The following is a 12,412-nucleotide window of genomic DNA, read 5'->3' on the forward strand; positions in this document are numbered from 1 at the left end:
GGAGGTTGTTTTCTAGACGCACTATCGAGTGTCCGGTACACTCAAAAAAGAGGGTTAGGGAAGTGTCCATGAAGGACAGTTGTTTCAACTTTCCTTTGTGTGGGCAAAGCTCCTTTCATTATTTGCATAATGAGTTGGATGGTGCGAGTGAGAAACAAAATAAATCCAGTGGTTGTTCTCCTTTAGTGTGACTGCACTATCTGAATACATATACGTTTTTAGCCCTCTCTTTTCCAGCAGCGCAAATAGACGAATGACATGGAGATTTAATAAGTGCAGGGGGAGATCCCTGCAGCACGGCAAAAGTGGTAGCAAGTTGCTGTCCAGTAAATCGGCCTACTTTTACAGCCGGGGTCCAGTTTAACAGAAGATTACAGGAACATTTTTCAGCCTTGCAGTTGATAAATTCTGCGTCGACACGACAGGACAAAATAGTATGATGAACCATACTGAGTCTGAATGCTGATGACAGGTCCAACAAAATCAAGTAACTTGTCTGTCCAGAGTCCATGTCTGATCTCAATGTATGAGACTCCATCGCACAAAAGAAAAAATAATTTAATGCTAAGACACATATGTATCACATGTAAGGTGCCCAGCTAGGTTATTTATGGCTGAGATCAGCTTGGCATAAGTGTCCCCGAGGCACATTGGCCAGTATAAAAATGTTGTCTTAGTCTAAGTATGTTTTGAGATCAGATTTTACATTACAATGCTCTAGAGTGTACATTTAGACAGGGATCTGGCTGTCTATGTGAATGTTGGGTGTGCTTTCGCTCAAGGAATATTCTTGAATCAGCCAGAGCCGCAGAGAGATTGCAATGACGACACTCCTGAATGTTGAGGACTGAGCTGACTAAAAGCTATGTATGTGAGGCAGAGAATAAGATATGTGTGAGTTGACACTGAGTTGAAAACTTAAAGGTAACAGCACACCAGTTAAAAAAACACCTCATTCAACATGGCCTGAAGGAAGAGTTTTCAATGTATTAAGTTACGCAGGACTCCTCGTGTGTTAGTTCAAGAAAGTGTCCTAGGATCCTGAATTCTGGACCTCACTTTATTAAAAACCAAACCCATACGATAATGTGGCACTTTGAGTTGAGAGGCGGACCCCTTGATCCCAGGATTATTGGTATCCCTTCAGTATCCCAAATAATAGACATTAATCGAAGGAATTATCCCCAAGGGTTGGAATGATGAGAAGTTTATAGTTCACGCAGTAGAATAACCCCATCCAACAAAAAGTTATATTTTGTTTGAAGGGATGGCGACAACAGAATGTCAATCTTCACAAAGTATAACATAATGATACTGGATCAATGATCCTAGTGTGTGGTGTTTATTTCCTCCTGCTTGAAGTTGTTATTGAAAGGAGATATTCAGTTTGTACTAGAGTAAGACATCAGACAAGGTACAAGTGTAGAAGTATCTTTTTAATCTAAAAGGTAAAGGTACGTGGTTCATGACAAGCCAACTGAAGTTATTGAAAAGGAATCAAATAGTCAGGCAAACACTGATGGCCTGAAATACATGAAACAGTGCCATGGTGAGCCACTATACCACCCAAGTGGAGTGGTTTTAGAGGTGACGTTGGTCTGTGGTGCTCAAGAGTTAGTCAATTAATCGGGAACCTTACTTATTGGTTGATCAATTTAATCAAATTTCAGAATAAAGTACTTTCTTAAAGACCGAACAGAATTGCAACTGTCAGAAGACTCTAAGGGGTTGATTCTGATCTCGTAAGGAAAGCATCCCGACCGATTCAGATCTGGAATGCTTTCTATAAAATTTGGAGCGCTGGAGTCTGACCCAGCGAGTAAGTTGCATCTGCATGCTTACGGACTCGGTTCGCTCGGACTCCCATTGAACTCTATGGGAGTCTGTATACAGGATGCATTCACAGGCTCCCATAGCAAAAAGAGGTGGGTGAGGAAAAGTCTACACCCTGTGGCGGACACCCCATGGTGCCCGCAACATTGTGCATGCTGCGATCGGGGAGGACCCAAGGGTACCCCCACGGGACAGATTCGGAGGACTCCAGGTGAAGGGGGGCCTGCTACGGGCCCTCAAAGAAAGATTATGGTAGCCTTTTTAATCCGGATATACCGCATCGTGAAGGCTGTCTGAATAGTTCATCAAACTTGCTCGCTCATAAACAGAGTCCATAGAGCTGTACGAGCCGTCTCCGCATGAGTCATACAGACTGGATCGGGTTTGTCAACGATTGGTCAATGTGGGCGCAATATTCACATCGTACTTGGTCATAAGGAATCGGGGACGATTCGGTCGGAAACATGGGCTCCGTAAGAGTTTTGGCAATTCTGTACACAATTCAGTCCCCTTCCTTACGAGATTGGAATCGACCTCTAAGATGTTTACATTTTCTAGTTAAGAGTTATGTTTGTCGAGGTTATGTTATCCAGTGTCTGATTCCACTGAAATATGTTATTCATAAGAATCTCCAGTTCAACATATCAGCATTGCAGCTATTCAAATATAGTTCAGTTAACAAATAAATGGAATGCTTTACAACCAACCCTGTGGTGTGGTGTGGACAGTATTTCTATGTCTGTGACCTTTATGTTTTACTGCCTATATCTCTGACTGCATCACAGCCTATTTTTAAGTTAAATCTAAGAGAGTAGAGACAGTATAATGCAGAGTTGCCGTATTCTAAGACAGGAGAACAACAGGGTTTCATACTGGCTAGTATAGTAAGGTTTTCATAGACATTGCATCGCATTCCCATAGTATGCTTAAAAAAGGACTCAGGACAACTTTGCACCGGGAAACAGATTGAGTGAGAACTTCTTTCATGTTCTGTGTTTTAATAGCATGGACTGAAACTGTTAAAGGGGTAAATGCTCCCATTTTTTATTGCACTTAGAAAACATATAGGAATAAGGAGAAAAGGGAGTGGCGCGCAATATACCCAGGAGGGGGTAGTTTTCAGAACTTGTGGACTTCTGTGAAAATGCTCAACTTGTCACTCTTTAAATTGAACTAGTTTGGAGACATCAGGCACTAAATGCACAATCACTATAATATAGCACAATGTTCATACTTAATTCATTGTCGGGACTGGTATGCAAAAACGCATAGCAAATTGTTACTAGTTGTCTTGGTTTTTAAGGGCTTACTATTGGATTGCAAATCAGACGTTCGTGCGTTTTTCACACCACAGAGTAAGGACAGGCTGCCCTTCCTCATACACTGGGGCTCAGTCCAGCTTCCCTTTTTCATCTTTCTAGAGTGCAATGGTGCATTACATTCACCAGCTTGTTTTACTTCAATGTTTACATTTCTTTCGGTATATTAGGGCATTTCAACTTATGTTGTCTGTTTATTTTCATTTCTTGATTAAATGTTCCTTCAGCTTTATTTCCTTGGGAGTCTAATCTTTTTTCCAACTTGGGCAGTTTATTTTTCGTTAATCTATTTTTCCAGAATAATTTTTCTTTAGAGAATATTTGATTCATTTGCATACGCAGGCTGCTTTGTACCTTCCCACATAGTCTGACAGATGTCATTCAAGTACAGTTAACATTTTGGGAGGCTCAGGAGTTTGAAAGATTCGTTTTTTTCTGATTATGCCATTCGTACACTAATGCTTGGCTTACTCAGGTGTACCAATATTTTGTATGACATATATTAGTAACGTGTTCACAATAATTACAACTCTTGAGTCATTTGGCAGTGAAAATAATGTAGCCTTGCCTTTAACAGCAGCAGTACAACCAATAAATATTACTGAACATTTCTGCTGTATGTTCAGACAAGAGAGCACATTGACAATCTTATGACTTCTAATGTATAACCTCGAAGGAATGATAAATTGATAGTTCCAAGGCCTTGCCAAATAAGACAAAATGTAAAACTCAGTGAGGAGAACAGAGTTAAAGGGGTATACCTGGTAGTGGAGAGGGGGGTTGGTTGCCAATTGGCGGTCTTTCCACATAGGTGAGCCATGTGACTGGGTATAATGGTACAGTAAGGGAGAGAACACATTTAAGGGCAAACATTAAAAATGTTTAATGAAAGAAAAACGGTGGTGGTGGTGGTGATTGCATGGTTCGCCCAAGCAGAAATATGCTAGCAGCTAACCTAGCGCCTCCCTGAGAGCATCCTACATTGTGATAGAGTTGACAAGTGCACAGTTATTACTAGCTAGAGAGAAATGTCACGCATTGAAGGATTTTAATGAACCATGGATAAACTAACTTAAAGACAAGCTCTGAACTTACTGCAAGATTTGTGCAAGATTTGTGGTTGGTTTGGTTTGATTTCCTAGAGTTCTTAGGTAGTTGGGAAATGTTTTTTTGCTCATATATATCAGTGGAAACGGCGGGAGGGAGGACAGGTAAACATCCAACTTTGAATTTTGTAGGACTGGGGCAGAGGAATTACTGGCAAACGTTATGTTTCTTGTTCACATGCATTTTTATTTTTATTACATTCACGGAACACATGTTAAGAGAGAAGTAAACAGGAACACCATCTGAGAGGAATTACTGGAACATCTGTTTAATTTGTCTTAGGAATCAGAAAGCCCCATCTCCCCATCTGCACACAGGCTGTCAGGGCATGTAAGGGATTAGAACACTGCCCAAAAACATAGGTTTATAACACAGCTTGGAAAATGCATCTGTCTAATAGGCACGTCATAGCTTAGTCCGCTGCTTCTAACCGCGTGCTGATACTTACACCTCCATCTTTTAGTAAAGTCATCAAAGATTTTTTCCCGTTTGTCGTATAGACCTTTGTTGGTTGACTTCAAGTGCTGTAAAGGAGAGGACATCAGCAATACATGTTGGACTTGTGAAACCAATGTGACTCCACAATACCGAATCACTAGTTATGGTAAAAAGGGTTTATTGTAGGGCATGAATCAATCCGGTGTATAAACAGAATAAGAATAGGTTCAAAAGATACAACCATACAGCTGGTAAGATGAAATATCTCAGTAGATTAAGCGATAATAAGACTACATACAGAATAGTGACAGCCACAACAATGCAGAAACACAGTATAGTAAATAGGTTTTCTATAAAGAAACTTCCTTCTCTCTTCTAAACCTAAACGACTGTAGGATCATCTAACCAGGGATTCTAATTAGGGTGCCTAGAAGGTGTCAGCATGATCTAGACTTCAGTAGACGTCTAGGAAAAAGGAAATAGGTGTTCATCATGAAGCTTCACACTCGCAGGGAAAGCAGAGAGGTCTGTACCCCTCTAAGTAAGAAAGAATCTGAATTTACTAACTGTGGGATCTCCAATTAAAACAACAGGAGTTTCAGGAACATATTTATCTTTTCTCACACCACCAGGAGCCAACCAAATCATTAGTTGAGAGGAGCATCCGCATCCTATCTTAGGTTTCCCATTGTATCAAGACTGGGGCCATAGACCACAACCTTCAACATCTCGTCAGCCTAGTACACAATGAACAGAATGCATCTTCTGACCTTTAGGTTTCCACGGTCACTGCCAATTTCTTCCCTTTTGGCCTCACTATTAGCAGTCTAATACAAACAATAAACCTTCTGCACCAAATGAGAAACATGATAGCACACCTGCAAAAGCAAGAAAGAACATTCTGGCACGGCCAACCACATTTAAATTGAGGTCTGCAAGCCTGTTGGCTCTGGCCTACTGAAGATAATTATTGTCTTGTAGCGGCACCCATTATAAAATACCCGTACAGGCGTTCTTGAGGCGTTTCTTAGCATGACAGACACCTGTGACAAAATACTGGCACACCAGAGTTAATTCTTGACATAATAGACCCCCAGGGTAGAATATAGGTAATGACAACCTGGAGATAATTCTTGGCCAAATACACTATTTGTCCACATTATTCTCAAAAATGTCTCAGGGGAGAGAAACCCCCTACTAGTGGCCTGGTTTTCTTACTTTACTCGCTCACGACAATTCAGAGTAAGTATTACGTCCCAGAACTTTCAATGATCAAGTCAGACGAAAACTGTGGATGGTGGCTACAATAGACTATTGTGTGTGCTGTTATATTAATCATGCATTTATAATGGAGCTTCAGCATTGACAATTATTATGATGTCATAATCGCTAAGGCCATGTGACATGACTTCCTGGAAAAAAACAGGTTTGAGGGTCATCTGACGTCAGTTCATGTGATGTCATTAAGGTTAAAGGGAATGTGATGTCACTTTTGCTACCCCTGCCATTTTGGTGAATCAACATCCATGACCGTATACTAAGTTGGTGTTCCTTTAAATTATTGTTATCATGAGTATCCTCATCTCTTTGGTGAGCTGACTGCAATACCACGGTGCAAGAATAATATTGCTTTGGAGAGTCTATAGACACTGAATGGAATGTGCTCAACAATGCTTTGTATTTTTTTTGTTGCAACATTGGCACTGATTACTATAATGTTTTTATTCTGTCCGATTCATATTTTTTGTATGGCTCTTTAACTAAAACAAATAAAAAAATATTAAGAATATAATGCCATTTTAAAAGTGAACACAACCCTGTCTTTATGTTAGAAGAAGCATGTCAAACAAGCAGATGGTTATAATACTGTTTATGGACAAAAAAAGTGGATGGAATGCTAGAACTAATCCCAGCCACTGGTAATTACTTGTGGTCGCCTCCCAGTCCATCAGTATTTGAACACTATGCCACCTCAGTTTGGACACTGCCATGTGCAAATCAGCCTTGACCCTGCTCCAAAGGGAATAGTCCAGCCAGAACTGCCACACCAGGTCCTCCCATAACCAGAACACAAGCAACACAGGTCTGGTTTTGCCATAATTAGGTCACATCAGCCAGGTGTAGCTTGGTTTCAGTGACAGTGTCCACGGGCATACCTATCTCACTTATGGTGATACACTAAAATGTACAAAAAAGATGGAATGCTTGAATTAATCCCAGCTACTGGTAATTACTCGGGCCACATCCCAGTTCATCATTATTCTGCACACCATCCACCCCAGTTTGGACCCAGCCACGTATATCTTGGTTCCAGTGATGAGCCCTTGCTAGGGCAAAATCAGTTGTGGGTTGCTTGTGTTCCGGGTCAGGGAGGGTCTGGCCTGCCTGGTCTGGCTGGACTGTTCTCATTGGAGCAGGGTTGAGACTGGGATGTGGCTTGAGTAATTACAAGTGGCTGAGATTCATTTAAGCATTCAATCCTTCACTTTTTTGTGTGCTATAACACTAGTTGGACATCCATGCCATGAATCTATGCATAAGAATAGGAGTAACATACCCAGGAAGATCACAGCAAATACACTGAACATAAACTGGGCCGATTTGCAGCCCTACCAGTAAGCATAATTCAGCAGACATTTGGACTAACCATCAGCTTTGACCAACAGAGGCTTAAGAATCAGATATCTGGATGTAGTTTGACAACAAACATGTTCGATGATGACTACATCAAAAAATAAATACTTCATTGTAGCTAAGAGATGGAAATGAACGCAGCAACATATTGAAAATCAGGAAAAAGTAAAAAGAGGTGATAAAAATAAAGAACAATTCATTACTAAACAGAAGGGGACCATAATTCAAAACTGCAGCAAAAACAAAGCATCAAAGATCTTTTGCAAGAACAATTCAACGGGGAGCACCACAAGTAAAATCAAGTCTAGGATGTTAAATCCAGCAAAACGTTATGGTAGACAACTTTGAAGCCATCTTCAAATATCCATTTTAGGCAACAAGATGAAACATCTATACAATACAGACAGCACATGCGGTATGCAGCATCTGAGGAGAAGGCAGAGGTTTTAAAAAACTTGATGTGAAAGGTGACCAAAGTCTGAATAACAGACCTAACATGCATTGTCAAAGCCAATAGATGTTAACATTTTATGGTGTTCAAAATAGATGCAAGGATGCATTTTGCACTTAAAATACAGCTCTAAATGCTGGTTTTGCGTTTCACATATTTTCCCATAATTTTTTGGGGCATTTTGCAAAATTATTCAAATCAAATTTCACGGATTTTACACACCCCTAGTTCTGCCCACCCAAATGGACTGTCCAGCCTATCCAGATGATCCCCTCATGGGAGGGCAGCTGGCCAGGGCATTTTGCAGGCGCAATGTTTAAAGGAAATCCTTCACGGCCCAAGCACCAGAGTCCCTGGGCCTTAATGAACAAGAAGAGACATCTAAATATAGGACATAAAAGCCCAGAAATGAGTATTGTATATACTTTACTTTTGCCCTTAGTATGATAAAGGCATTGATGTGTAACAATAACTTTCATATCAGCACCCATCAGCGATTTCCAAGTAGCAAAATCTATATTTCTTTGTCAATCTTGCTTCAAAAGTCACCCGAAAAGTGAAGGAAGCCCCAAACATAAGGCAACATAAATGTATCAAACTGCTGTAATATCTTAGGAAACGCCTAGGTAGACCATAAACAACAAAAGTTTCATACATGCACCTTCAGAGGCAAAGCCAGAACGTGTTGTCAACAGAAATGAAGTCCAGCTAATCAACCGTACACTCTGGAACCTAAAGTAAGTAAAAGCACTCAGGACGAACATTTCTGATGCACACACAAAACGCTGATGCATCCCAAACCAATATAAAACAAAGGTGTGCAGGGCCTCAGACACCTGAAGTCACAAGAAGTCATAAAAAGGAAATAAGGACAGGGGGTGTGGCTTAGCAAGCCATCAAGGTGACCGTGGACATGTGCAATGTGAGCTCCTTCCAGCCTCGACTATTATCCTGCACAATCCTTCTTCTCCGGTCTGTCTCTACACCCCAAAGCTACCCTGGGAGTGACACGAACTGGCACTGTACACTCGGGTCGAGTCCCAACCCACTACATAGCCTGAAGAGGCAGAGTGGTGTCGGCCTGAGGCAGGGCCTGTAGACGGCAGGGCCTCGCGGCCTGGTGTGGAAGCCGGGACCTCGATTAGGGCGATACCTGGGTTCCCCAGCGGCGGGTGGTGCCGCTGCTGGAAAGTAGGAAAGAGTAGATCGAGGTTGCAGGGAGTCATGGTTAAGGTATGGTAATGAGTTACTGAGTGAGAGGAAGCAAGTTAAGTTCCTTTAAAAAGTGGGGCTTGAGTATGTCAGAAACACATGGGGAAGTGAAAAGAATGCATTCTAAGTTTTACTAATCATTGAAACTAAGAAGAGAGAGATGTGTTGCACTTGTTCGCATATATTGGCTGATGTAACATTAAAGCATGTGTAATTGTTATTTTCAGTTTTCCCTGATGAAGGGCCCCAGAGGCCCGAAATGCATTGGATTTTAATGAAACTGCTATGTATGAATTTGGCTCTAGTCGTGTTCTTGAAGGCAGGTTCGGATGGCCCAGCAGGAGCATTGGAAATTTGGGAAATGTCCTTTTCCTTGCATGAGGAGCATAATTAATTCAAGTGAAAGTATGGATTATTAATGGAGAAAAATAATGATTTGTAATACGGAGAAGAGGAATGTGTGAAGAAAAATAACATTGCAATTGCAATTTTGAAAATAGCTGTGCCAATGCTTAGGGGCAGAAAGATGTCCCAATATATGTTGCTGCCGCTGAGCCGACGCTCTGCACAGTTGAGGCTGGTTGTTTCCTGGAGGGTGCCTCCCGGCCGGGCGTCTTCTACTGGAGGTTGGCTGCCACCCCACTTCTTCAGCTTCTACAGGGTGAGCCTCATTGATTGGCAGCTGTATCGGACCACAAGGGGGAGGAGCTGGGAGTACGTGCGGCTGGGTTGGTGAGCCGCCAGTTCTTGTTGGGGTCCCAGACCGTGCTGGTGCCAGCGGCCCCCTTTAGATTCCAGCGTGTGCCTCCCTCCCCCGCCGCCCAGCAATATACTTGCATCAGAAGCTTGTCAAGCCGCGCAAGCAACCTCTGGGGCCCTCTGGGATCAGGGTCCTTCTCTTGCCGTTGCCCCCCTTGATATCCGGGCGCCTCCGCCTCCCCCCCTGCACAAAACAAACCATGGGGATCTGCGGCTTTGCTGGGCCAAGGGAGGTGCCTCCTGGAGGTGCTGTAGAGCGGACACACGTGGCCCGAAGTTCAAGCGAGGTAGAGAGCGTACTCGCCAAAACATCCTGCCGCCTGGCAAGAGACCAACATTGTGCCCCTCCCTCCCGCTGCACGGAGCGCCCGCATCGGCGGTCTGACAGGCCGCTCAAGCGTCTCCTGAGGCTCCTGGTGGAGGACCTGAGCCGATGCGCTCCTTGGGGAGCCTACAGATTTTTGGTGCCCGGAGGGAGGCCTTCTGCTCCCCTCTGGCGGCAGTGCACTCTCCTTGCATAGGTGGCTGGTCGGGCTGCGTGGGCTCACAGTGGGGCTCCTGGCTTTTTTCATTGGGCCATTACAATGCAGCGGCTCTGGTGTGATGGGTCCGCGAGGAGGTGGAGCGGGGCGTTGGGGGTCTTCCCTGATTCCTGATTTGGAGGTGGCAGCGAGTGGGGTGCCCGGGGAAGAGTGGACTGGTAGTCGGGCATGGTTGGTGCCTGTGGCCCCGGTTGACCTGGATTCCCTGGTCCCCTCCTTTATTCCTTGTTAACGGTGTTGTGATCTGCGGTCAGGTCGGGCCACTTTGGCCGCGCTCTCCTACTCTTGCTGCTTCCGACCAGACTAGACGAACTCACTTATTCTGATGGCACTCCGCTGACCAGGAGCGGTACATTGTCCAAGGCGTGGGGAGGGGCGCAGCCTGCCATGACAAGAGATAAGCCAGGGGAAGGTTCGGCCAAGCAGAGCACAATCAACAAATTCAGGGGCCTGGGGGCCTCTGCGGCGGTATTGGGGCGACGCATTGAGATGTGCCCGACAATGCCGCTTTCATGACGGCCACCACCCAGTCCAGGGACATCATAGATGCCAAAATTGGGGCAGTTGGCTCAGACGTCATGCTGTTGCAGCACGACCTACGAAACGCAGTTGCACGCATCACTGAGACTGAAACAAGAATTTCAGGGGTGGAAGATGTGGTTGCCACCTTGCAGCAGCAGGTGACTTCTCTGGAGACCTAGCAACGTGGACTAGCATCGCGAGTGGAGTACGCGAAGGGGAGGGCTTGGCGCAACAATCTATACTTTGTTGGCTTTCCGGAGGGATGCGAGGATAGGGATATGGAGCGGTACCTCACTCAGTGGCTCGAGAGCTGGCTCCCCCGGGAGTCATTATCCAAATGTTTCATGGTGGAGCGCGCCCACAGAGCCTTAATGCAGAAGCCCCCACCTGGAGCTCGCCCGAGGCCTATCATTGCAAAGCTACTCAATTATCACGATCGGGACGCTATCCTCAAGCAGGCTAGGGCCAAAGAAACGTTACTATTTGACAATGCCCGCTTCCTGATTTTTCCCGACTATATGAAATTGGTCCAGCAGCGGAGGCATTCCTTCATGGCAGCCAAAGCCGGCCTCCGAGAGCTCAAACTTCCCTATGCTTTGCTTTATCCAGACAGTCTGTGGGTGGTGTATCGGTCGCATACTCATTTCTATGACTCACCAGAGGAGGTCTTCCTATGGACTGATGAGACAGTGCGACTACATCCCCACACACCACCCAGGAGGGAGTCGGACTCCTCCTCATGCGAGGTGGCCCAAAAGCAGCCCAAATTGAAAGGGAGGGGTAACAGGCGTTCCAGGTCCAGAAGGGCTTCCCAGTCATGCGTCCTCTCGGGCTGGGTCGGATTCACGACAGCATGCGTCGGCAGACTAGCTGATGGGTGGGACTATAGTCTCAGGGTCTCTGATATGCTGCTTTGACTGGAGAAGAATGGAAGAGGTCCGGTATCTCTGTGGGACTTTAACGAACAGAGAGAAGGGCAGCAGACAATGGGCTGTAAGTTGGGGATCCATTGGGGGGTGAGGGGTGGGACCTCCTGTTGGGGTCAGCCTGCTCTGTCCACCGCAACAGGTACGTCACTGTTATTGAGGTATAGGGTGGGGGGGAATTGTTGGGTTGTGTTGGGGATTTTTCGTTCTTCGATCGCACTGTCTTACGTTACTCCAGAGTCATTTTGCGCTTATTGTATGATGTCGTGTGCATCATTGGTTTGTTTTGAGCCCTCCAATGGCAGCTATGTTGGGTAGTCCACAAGATCTCCCCGGGTCCTTTCGGAGAATTAGCTGGAATGTCAGAGGGGCGATTGACAAGATTAAACGTGGGCTATCCTTAAACAGGCAAAGCGCGCCCACGCAGGCATTCTAATGCTGCAAGAAACACATCTCATGGGGACTAAGGCGCTGTGCTTTCATCGTTTTGGCTATGTTCATGTCTTTTACTCAGGTTTGTGAGGGGGTCTCGAGGTTGCAGTCTGGATCCATCACCGGGTTCAATACATGCACGTTAAGACATGGGGGGATGCTCAGGGCAGGTATTTGTTCTTGTAGGGCACAGTGGGTGAAGAAACTTTGGTGCTGGGGAGTGTATACTTCCTCCGC

The 12,412-nt window shown here is 44.8% G+C and overlaps 1 long non-coding RNA gene across 1 annotated transcript in view; it reads left to right on the forward strand.

Moving 5' to 3' along the window:
- Positions 1-12,412, forward strand: part of LOC144771634 (uncharacterized) — a 220,887-nt gene that overhangs the window by 23,583 nt on the left and 184,892 nt on the right. The gene's annotated exons all lie outside the window — the stretch shown is intronic.

The sequence above is a fragment of the Lissotriton helveticus genome, chromosome 8 (genome assembly GCF_964261635.1).
Source record: "Lissotriton helveticus chromosome 8, aLisHel1.1, whole genome shotgun sequence".
NCBI classification, from domain to species: Eukaryota; Metazoa; Chordata; class Amphibia; order Caudata; family Salamandridae; genus Lissotriton; species Lissotriton helveticus.